This window comes from Panthera pardus, unplaced genomic scaffold (assembly GCF_024362965.1).
Source record: "Panthera pardus isolate Hobbes unplaced genomic scaffold, ASM2436296v1 HiC_scaffold_132, whole genome shotgun sequence".
NCBI classification, from domain to species: Eukaryota; Metazoa; Chordata; class Mammalia; order Carnivora; family Felidae; genus Panthera; species Panthera pardus.
Window position 1 is genome coordinate 18337 of NW_026526691.1, and position 9928 is coordinate 28264.

General features: G+C 47.9%; 1 long non-coding RNA gene across 1 annotated transcript; it reads left to right on the top strand.

Annotated features, from left to right (window-relative positions):
- The first annotated feature begins 218 nt into the window (after positions 1-218).
- LOC128776900 (uncharacterized) lies at positions 219-8494 on the top strand. Its single transcript, XR_008422020.1, has 3 exons — positions 219-334; positions 5350-5426; positions 7682-8494. It is a non-coding gene; the product is annotated as an uncharacterized LOC128776900 (long non-coding RNA).
- The last annotated feature ends 1434 nt before the right edge of the window (positions 8495-9928 follow it).

The following is a 9928-nucleotide window of genomic DNA, read 5'->3' on the forward strand; positions in this document are numbered from 1 at the left end:
TGCTTATTTTGGTTCAAATGGCTTTAAAAAAAAAAAAAAAAAAGGAAGAGAATTTTAAAGTCATTACTTCTCCCATAAGGTCTCTGGATAACCTAAACCGCTACCCCTGAAGAAGGGCAGAAGGGTTGCGTTTTGTCCTCCTGGTGTGGTGAACTTTGCAAGGCTTATTTCCATCATCACTGAGTCATGGCTTGTCTCTGTCTCTCTCTCAGGATATTTTGCTCGCGTCCATGGCGTCCGTCAGCTTATAAAGGCATTTCTAGGGAAGACAGAATGTCCCTGTGAGATTCTAAATCTTGGGGCTGGGATGGATACCACCTTCTGGAGACTAAAGGTAAATTAAAAAATACCGCCCCCTTGTTTCCCCAATTGTTTAATTTTGTGAAGTTTCCCAGCGGGTTCAAAAATGTCAGGGGCGCCCTGGCGACTCTGTCGGTTGAGCACCCGACCCCTGATTGCGGTTCAGGTCATGATCTCTCGGTTTGTGGGTTCAGGCCCCGCATTGGGCTCTGTGCTGACGGCACAGAGGCTGCTTGGGATCCTGTCACTCTCTCACTCTCCCTCTCTCTCTGCCCTTCCCCCATCTCTCTCGCAAAATAAGTCAATACACATTTTTTTAAATGTTAGAAATATATTCAAAAGGCATGCGGTGACTGCCTGTCTCGCGTCCCTGTCCCCATCTGCTTGCACCTGCTGTGCAACCACTGTCAGCCACGTACGTGATGTCACCAGGGCCCTAGATATGTGCCTTGCTTCTTAGCTCCTGCTGTCACAAACAGGGCTTTTGATCCAAATCCTTGTATACATTCTCTGCGTGTGAGCGAGAGCCCTGCCAGTGGAGTAGCTGAGACCAGGGGCCCATGCATTTGCCGTTTTGACGACAACAAAAGACTTTACTGTCGTCGTGACGGTGTCTTCAGTATAGCTTGGAGATTTGCAAGGCTGGGTGATGGTAACATGACACAAAGCCCTTTTAAGTTTAGTTATTCATTTTGAGAGAGAGAGAGAGACAGAATCCTAAGTGGGGCTTAGATGCGGGGCCTATCCCACGGAGCACGAGACCGTGCCCCAAGCCGAAATCAAGAGTCCGAGCCCAACTGCCTGAGCCATCCAGGTGCCCCTCCATTCTCTGATTTGGTCCCTCACCTCCTTCGTTAGGGTTCAAGAGCAGGTATAATTACACTCACTCACAGAAGAGGAAATGGGTCCAGTTAGTGGCAGAATCAGGACCACAGGCCTGTTCTTTGATTCCGGGCTGGAATTGTAGCACCAAACCTTTTCTCTACAACGATCTCACTGATTTGCTTTCATTGCTTTCTCTACGCAATCTCACTGATTGCGTTTTCTTTTTTGTAGGTTTGTACAGATCTCTCTTGGTTCTTCTGTCAGGTCGGTCATGTGGCAGTCATGGGTACGTGCATTTCCCCAGATTCTTGCAGAAGTACACCGAGATAAACTAGAGTGTGTGGGCCTAATGCGACCTGAGTGTGTATTTTGTCCCTCATCAGCTCACCCGATGAGGTCTTTGGTCATCGGTGCCCCCAGCCTCTCTCTCACTGAGGCGAGAAATCAGTGGCCTCAGCACAGCCTTAGTATTAACCGGTTGCCTCTGCATTCTTCATTCAGGAGAAGATAGCTAACGTTTCTGAAGGGCGTGCACATCCGTGACCTCGGGAATGAACATGAGAGCTCTGCAGGTGGGGGGGTGGTACCCAGACGGGGCAAGGAGGGCTCCGAGAGCTTGTGCCGTCCCCAGGTCGGGCTCCGAGAGCTTGTGCCGTCCCCAGGTCGGACAGCCAGTGGCGCTGGAGCATGGAACAAACAACGGACTGAAGTTCGTCCACGTCCAGATTCCCTCCTTGTTCTCTCCAGAGAGCCCTGCGGCTGCTCGGGGGGTGGCGGGGGGGGGGGGGGGGGGCTCTTTGCTATAGGTCGGCGGTGCCTCTGGGCCTCAGAGAGCATGGCGTGGTGGAAGGAACTGGAAGAGAATGCAGTGGCAGAATGTGTGCAGTGTGAACAGAAGCCACGGGAGAAACTCCTCCTTTGGGCTTGACACCCTTTTCAACGTGGTCCCGTGGTTTGGTCTCTCCCCCCGCCGTGTAGGTGGGTTAATCATTACTAAATCTGAGATTTTTATTTCTGAGCAAGGTACACTGAAGCTCGTGTGCCCCTTCCGAGGAAAAGGTCATCTGTCAGCAGTGAGGAAGGAGAATAGTGCAGGGTCTGAAAAATTTGGTGGAGTTTTTTCGTTTTGATAATGACATCAGTCTAAAGGGTTTTTAAAAACCTAAGTTTCTGTTTAGAAAAATGATGCTTGTTTGCTCTCTGGAGCAGGAGCTGAACGGGCCAAATTTAGGCTACCACCTATGTTGGTAAATAAAGTTTTACTGCAACACAGCCAACTCCCAGTTCCTTCCATCTTCCCTGTGGCTGCTTTAGCCCTACGGCAGCAGAGTGGAGAAGTCACAGCAGAGACCGTCTGGCCTGCAAAGGCTAGAGTACTGGCTGTTTACAGCAAGTTCGCTGAGCCCTGTTTTTGAGCTCTACGTGCTTCTGTAAAAGAGGAGGGGAGATCTCGTCGGCTAGTCTTGTTGTCTGGTGCACCTTCCACCTGGGAGGGTCCCCTGGCTGCACCAGCAGAGGCTTGGCTGTGGGTCACAGGCTTTCTGCTGCCGCTGGTGTGTGAGCTCGTTCTGTATGACGTCAGGCCCCAAGATCAGTCGAAGGGACAGTTGAAGGCTCCCACCTTCAAGCAGCGGGTGAGAGAAGGGTGCAGGAAAGCCAGTACAACCCCAGACAAAGAATAAAGGGTGAGTGAAACCCTTTAAGGGATCTCAGCTTCTTGGTGTCTCTTGAATCTATTTCCACACGGCCAGAGGATCAAGGATGCAGGGGGTCAGTCTCAATATGGCAGCCTGTGCAGCGGTCGGCCACGTTGGATCTCCTTTGAGCCTACGGGATACTCTTCCTCACGGTTGTCCCCGGCTGCCCTCCGGTAGCTATGCACGGTCCCGGTTGCCTTCCGTGCCTCCTGTGACGTGCGAGCTACTGGCGAGTGGAGTGTCGGAAGGGCTCGGGGAATCCCAGAATAAAAAGTTGAAGCGTCATGTCCCGCAGCCATTTGTTGCCCCTTTCCCAAAGGCAAGAAAGAAGATGTCTGTTCCTTAAAAGCTCCAGTGTGCCTTTTGGAAGCTTTCCCTCCATGGTGACCCCTTAATCGGCATTCTTAAGAGGGCAAGTAGCTGATGAGTGGGAAAGCTCTTTAGAAAGTCAGAAGTCCTAGACGAGCCATAGGATCGTATGCTGTCCTGCATTTGCTTTTGTTCTCCAGGCCTTCTGGAATTTTAGCGTGTCCTTAACTTCATATCGTGTGAGCGAAATCCTTAGAGGGTGTTCTGGAATTTCCTAGCAAAAGTCATCTTCTGGTATGCTCTAAACGTTTCCTCCAAATATCTTCGGACAGCTTTTTACCAGGCCCTGCCCTATACACGGGCAGGGGAGCGCGGCAGCACCAAGAGAGAACGGTTGAGATCGGTGAGCGTGTCTCTTCTGATGGGTCAGGAGACTGTCTTTGTCTCTGTCTTCCTGTCTCCCCCTTCCTCCCTCCCCCTTTGTCCCCCAGACCAGATCCCCTGAGATTTTCCAAGGGCTGAGGGGTAGCTGGCTCTCCCAGTTCTGACACTTGCCCTTAGGGGTCACCTCCTACTGGAAAATGCTTGCTTGTGATTGCTGCCTCCCTGCCCGTCATGCTGTCGTGGGGGGCCGGCTCCCTCTCGGTCCCTGCTGTCCATCGCTCGTTACTGTGCACGTAAATGGTGTTCTGCGCAGTTGCTCGAGTCAGAAAGAGGGGTGTCATCCTCACCCCAGCTCTTCCTTAATCCCGGCCCACACCTGCGAGGCCCACCACCGGGTTCTGGGCACCAACAAGTGTCTTTTTCTTGGTCTTTTTTTCCACTTTAAGGAAGCGGCTCTGTACTTGTGGAATGTAAGTACAGGTGGATACGGAGGCGTTAGAAGAGCGCTTTGGGGGGGCGCCGGGCAGGTCACCAGGTTGTGGAGCGCCTTGTTTCTTTCCCCAAGCTTCAGGGGCATCGGGAGCTGCTGCAGGCAACACGCAGGGTGTCGCTGAGAGTCCAGACAGCGGTGTCCTTACAGTGTGTGCAGTTGGCGAGCTGAGGAGGAGAGAATGTGTTCGTGAATACGCTTCGGGGCTGAGGGATTGATTGGACGTGACAGAGAATGTGCTAGGATGGCCAGGGGGCCAAGGGGAGACCAGGCCGGGGATGCAGAAGGGGGAGCAGGGTCGTGTGTGTGTTTGTTTGTGTGTGCATGTGCGCGCGCGTCTGCCACGCTTTTTTACTGCAGCCCTCAGTAAAGATAAATGTACACCCCAGGCCAAGACCTACTTCTAAGTACCCATGTCAATAAGGTTTTTAAGTTTATTTATTTAACTTGAGAGAGAGAACCGGTGGGGGAAGGGCAGAGAGAGAAGGGGACAGAAGATCCAAAGCGGGCCCTGGCCCCTACGTGGGGCTCAAACTCACGAGCCGTGAGATCATGACCTGAGCCAATGTCAGACACTTAACCGACGGAGCCACCTCGGCACCCCGTCCCCATGACAGTCAATGATAAAGGCACACACGTGGCACTTACTAAGGCAGGCCCCGTTCTGAGTGTCCCTTGTGTGTACTTATTTCCTCATTACTCCTCACAACCCCGTGAGGTGCTGTCCCTGTCTCTGCTTCGCAGAGGAGGGAAACTTGGCCCAGGGAGTGGAGTGACTTTGGGGCCTCGCGGCAGACAGGCGGTGGAGCTGGGATTCGAACCCCCGTCCCCTGCTCCAGAGCACCTGCCCTTTACCACCCGCTGTATCCTCCCCTCACAGAAAAAAGTAAACGTGTCACAAAACAGTACTCACCCCCACTGTGTGCGATGCTTCGGGATTTTTGCTGTTTTATTCCATTTTATCCCTCAAATGCTGGTCAGCATTGGTGTCCTGACCCTCTCTGATTCATCTCGATCTGCTTTTTGGAAAATTCTGTCAGGTCCTACTCCCCCAGCGCCTCCACATACCCCCACCTCCATCCCAGGCACTGCTCCCCCAGTTCAGGCTCCCCGTGACTTCTTCCCTGGACAGCTGTGAACCCCGGACGCCCGTCCTCCATCCATTCCCCACGTGGAGACCACAGTAATCTGGAAAATACATCTCTGCCCATATCGTTCCTGGATGTCAAACCCTTAAGTGCCCTGATGCTCTTCGGGGCCTAGTACTCGCTCGGTACGTGAAGGTGGTCAGTAAATGTAGGAGTGAATACATAATTCTAGAGCTTACTGCGTGTTTTTCCTCAGGATGAAGACCTTCTCCCAAGTAAATATTTTGAAGTGGACTTTCCCATGAGAGTCACGAGAAAGCTGCACAGCATCAAGTGAGTATGGCTTTGACCACAGGAGAGAGCCCGGTAGGATTCAGGGTCAGCGTTCAGGAGGCGGCCGGTCTGAACGCCAGAGACCTCATTTTAGGGGACTCTTCCCTTTTACCCCCTTCCCACCTTCCTTCTGGCCCCAAGATCCCCATTCCAAACTGTCTTCAAAACGAAATGTCCCCTCCCTTGCAACTCTTCTGTCCGTTAACGTAATTTCTCTGAACACGTAATAGAAATGACCTAGAGTGGTTTAATTTTAATCTGAAATTTAAAAAAGTGTTTTAATGTTTTATTTATTTTTGAGAGAGAGAGAGGGAGACAGAGTATGAGTGGGGGAGAGGCACAGAGAGAGAGAGAGAGAGAGAGAGAGACAGAATCCAAAGCAGGGCCCAGGCTCCGAGCTGTCAGCACAGAGTCCGATGTGGGGCTTGAACTCATGAACCGTGAGATCATGACCTGAGCCAAAGTTGGACACTTAACCGACTGAGCCAACCAGGCGCTCCAATAATCTGAATTTTCATGTGTGCTCCGGCTACTTCTGTATCTCCAGAGCATAGAAAGGGGCCTGGCTCAGAGCAGATGTGTAGTAAATAGCGTTTGAATGAATAATGGGAGGCCAAATTGGCCATTTACTATATATGAGATAGTATGGGGGCCACCCTGAGTCCATGTTTTAAGAATTCTGCAGTTATAGATGGCGAGTTTGTGAATCTTTGCTGAGAGCTTTGGTAGCACCATGTGAAATGCTTCACTCAGATGATCTCATTGAGTCGTCAGAGCCGACTCAGGAATGACATGCTTTTATTAGCAGTTGAGGAAACCAAAGCTCAAAGAAGTTAAGCTATTTTCCATAAGGTTACCTGTTGACAAAGGGGTAGAGCTGAAATTTAAACCCTGACCTCAAGCCCAAGGTCAGATTTTCTCAGTGGTTTTTAACGTATACTTCTTCCCCTTCTTTTTAAACTAGTCATTTAAACAAAATCTTAAGTCTTACATTTAAAAAATTTTTTAGTAACCATTAAAACTTTCACCTTGTCCTTTAAAGATGTGTAATTCCCACAAGCTAGAAATAGTTTAAGTTTTTTTTTTTCTAACTTATCCTATGGAAACAAGTTTTGCCCTTTTCCAAATACAAGATTATATTACACGGAAGGTGCATTTTATCTAAAAATATTTTTTTTTAATAATTATTTATTTTTGAGAGAGGGAGACAGAGTGCAAGCTGGGGAGGGGCACAGAGACAGGGAGACACAGAATCCGAAGCAAGCTCCAGGCTCTGAGCTGTCAGCACAGAGTTCAACGCAGGGCTCAAACTCACGAGCTGTGTGTGAGATCATGACCTGAGCCGAACGAAGTTGGATGCTCAACCGACTGACCACCCAGGCGCCCCACGTAGTGTGCATTTGAGATGCGCTATGGCATCTGACGCTGTGCAGCCACAGAATACGACCTAGCTTGTTAGGACACCGAGTCAAATAAGAGCAGGTGGGCTCTCACTTAAGCCTAGAGGAGGTTTCTGGGGTGAAAGATGCGTGTATGGTGGTTGCGATACTGAAATCGGCTCTCGGATGTCTAATTTTTTGCACATTCTGGAGGAGAGCAGAGTCATCACCTAAATGTTACTGGACGTCAGGTCTGAGTAGGAATCGGTTTGTTTAGTTGTCTGTGATTAATAATGGTTAAAATTTTTTTTTTTTAATTTTTTCTTTTAAACGTTTTTTATTTATTTTTGGGACAGAGAGAGACAGAGCATGAACGGGGGCGGGGCAGAGAGAGAGGGAGACACAGAATCGGAAACAGGTTCCAGGCTCCGAGCCATCAGCCCAGAGCCTGACGCGGGGCTCGAACTCACAGACCGCGAGATCGTGACCTGGCTGAAGTCGGACGCTTAATGGTTAAAATTTTTAATTGAGTGAGCAGAAGCAGGAAACGAGAGATGGCTTGGAAAACACTGCAACGTTTGGAAACATACCACTAGCCTATCTTTGGCGGTTTCTACGTCTTGAGTGTTTCATGATCAGTTTGTGACTTGACGTCAGATTCGGAGAGTAACGCTCACTGACCTACTCTGAGAGCTGATCCACTGAATTTTTCATGTGTGTGCCTAGGGTCAGACGTCATTAAGCAGCAGGCCCTCTGGAGTCACCCTTGCTTTGAGCAGTAGCGGTACCTACTGGCCATTTCGGTAGTGGGTGTTTGCATTTTTTCACTAACTAAGCTACTTGACTCATTTCTCTCTCTTTCCCATCCTCCCATAGATACAAGCCTTTCTTATTACAACCCATTATAGAATGACATTCAGAGGACACACTGCAAATTGGCAAGTACCCTTAACCTAAGTAATACAGTATGGGCTACCTCTCTGCTTTTCTTCCCCTTTCTTTTTAAAGATGGTGTGTGTGTGTGTGTGTGTGTGTGTGTGTGTGTGTGAGCGTGCGCGTCTGAGTCTGCGCGTGTGTGCACATGACGTCATAGAGTGTATACTTCTGCATCACATCTACTGTGAAGGAACTTGAAACAATTGTTTGTATGGCCCCTCTTAGATGTCCATAGGTCCCAATCTGAAATCTTTTGAAAAACATTTCAGTGAGTTGCAAACATTTCAAATATAGGAGCTTTTTCCGGAAAATCTTTCCTTGGAAAAATCCAGTCCGGCAGCCTCAGACCCTGACTCCTACATGGCTGCTTCGTTGAGAGGGAATGCACATGCCCACCACTGTTGTCTCGTACCTGACCCGCTTCACCTGTTACGTTAGGTCCTTGGCCCCGGGGCTCAGTTTTTCCCCGTAAGTTTTCAGTATGAGTGTTTCCAACAACTCTTTCCTCCCTTCTAAGCCTTTAAAACTAACGTCACAAACACTCTTCCAGAATGTTCCATTGTGTTCAGTGTGTGTCTGACAGAGAAGTTCAAGGGGCTTATTAATAATTCAGGTCAGAAAACATGCTCAGAGACGATGGCCTTAGATGGTGGGCACAGATAACACAGGAAACGTCAGGCAACTAGACAGGCCTCTACACCAGCACAGTGCCCTCGTCACGCTCCTAGTGAACAGACTCCCACAGAAACTAATATCTCCTCCATCCTTTGTTTCCCTCGTACAAATTTTAAGTACAACCTTCTCAGGCTTTGCCATTGGCTGGCACATCTGCTTTCTCTACATTGTAGCCGTCATACTTTTCTGTATATTTGGTTAATATTTGCGTCAGAAGGATTAGCTGTAATGAAAGGGTTAGTTAGCACTTTGCATTGCCTTCGACCCATCAGTGTAGAAGCATGTGAAGTAGAAAGTAAAGACCCTGCGTAATCTCTCCCCCCACCACGATAACCACTGGGCAGGGTGTTTTCTCCTGTGGATGGACAGTGTACCTAGAGGCAGGTAAATATCACGCGTAAGAAAATACACATGTAAATAGAATCCCGTGCCCGGCCCGCAAAAGGTTCAGTAAATTTTTGGTGAAGGAGTGTGCATATATTGAATAAATAAATATATATGATGTAGATCAACATGTATTTGTTGAAAGAGTGAATCTATACTTCTATAAATAAATAAATACAGTTATATGTATAATTTTAGTAAAGCGAATAATTTATACGTACTGTTTTGAAACTTGTTCTTCGTGCATCCTAGTGAATCACGGCTGTCTTCATGTTGCCAGATTAGATCTACCTCGTTATTTCTGGTGACTTCGTAGTACTCCTCTGCATGGAAATTCCATTTTACTTAACGTATTCGCTACTGATGGTCCTTTAGATTGCCGCCTTCTTTATGGTTTCCTATTAAACAGTTTTGTAGAAAGTCTAGTTATATGTGCATATTCGCAGGAATTGCCAGTTCAAAAAATTGTATCTTATGAATTCTAATAGCTACTGCCAAGCCGTGCTTCAAGACCCTTTCGACTAATTTGTATTTTCACCAGAGTAGATGCGGGTTCCCTTTCCCTACACCCTCGCTAACACTGGCTACTACCATTTTAAAAAATTCCTGCCAGTCTGCCAAATCTATGAATTAAAGATTTTTTTGTAACTTTGTTTTAAATTTTTTATAACTTTGAACGTGCTAGTGAAACGGAGTACCCTTCCTTCCTTCTGTTGGCCTGTGGGATTTCTTGTAAATTTCCTCGGCTCATATATTTTCCAGTTGCATTGTTTCATTTCCTTTTCAATTTATAGGAATCCTTTACAACATAAAGCAATGTTCTTTGATACAAATCCCTCGTCAACTGTTGATTGGCAGATTTCTTTCTTAGCCTTTCACTTGGTTTTTAACTCTGGGTTTGTGTCTTGTGTGGGCAAATTTTCTAGTCCTGTCCTTGATAGTTTTTGATCTTGCCATCATTCTGGGAGACGGACAGTTGAAATAAAAATTAATGAAAATACAAATGGGAGTGAAAATTTGAGAAAAGTGATAGGCGATGATAACACTGACACATTTTCATTGCAAAATTGCCCTATTTCATTAAACCTTTGAGGCTGTGATTGCAAGAATCACACTATCTATTTACCG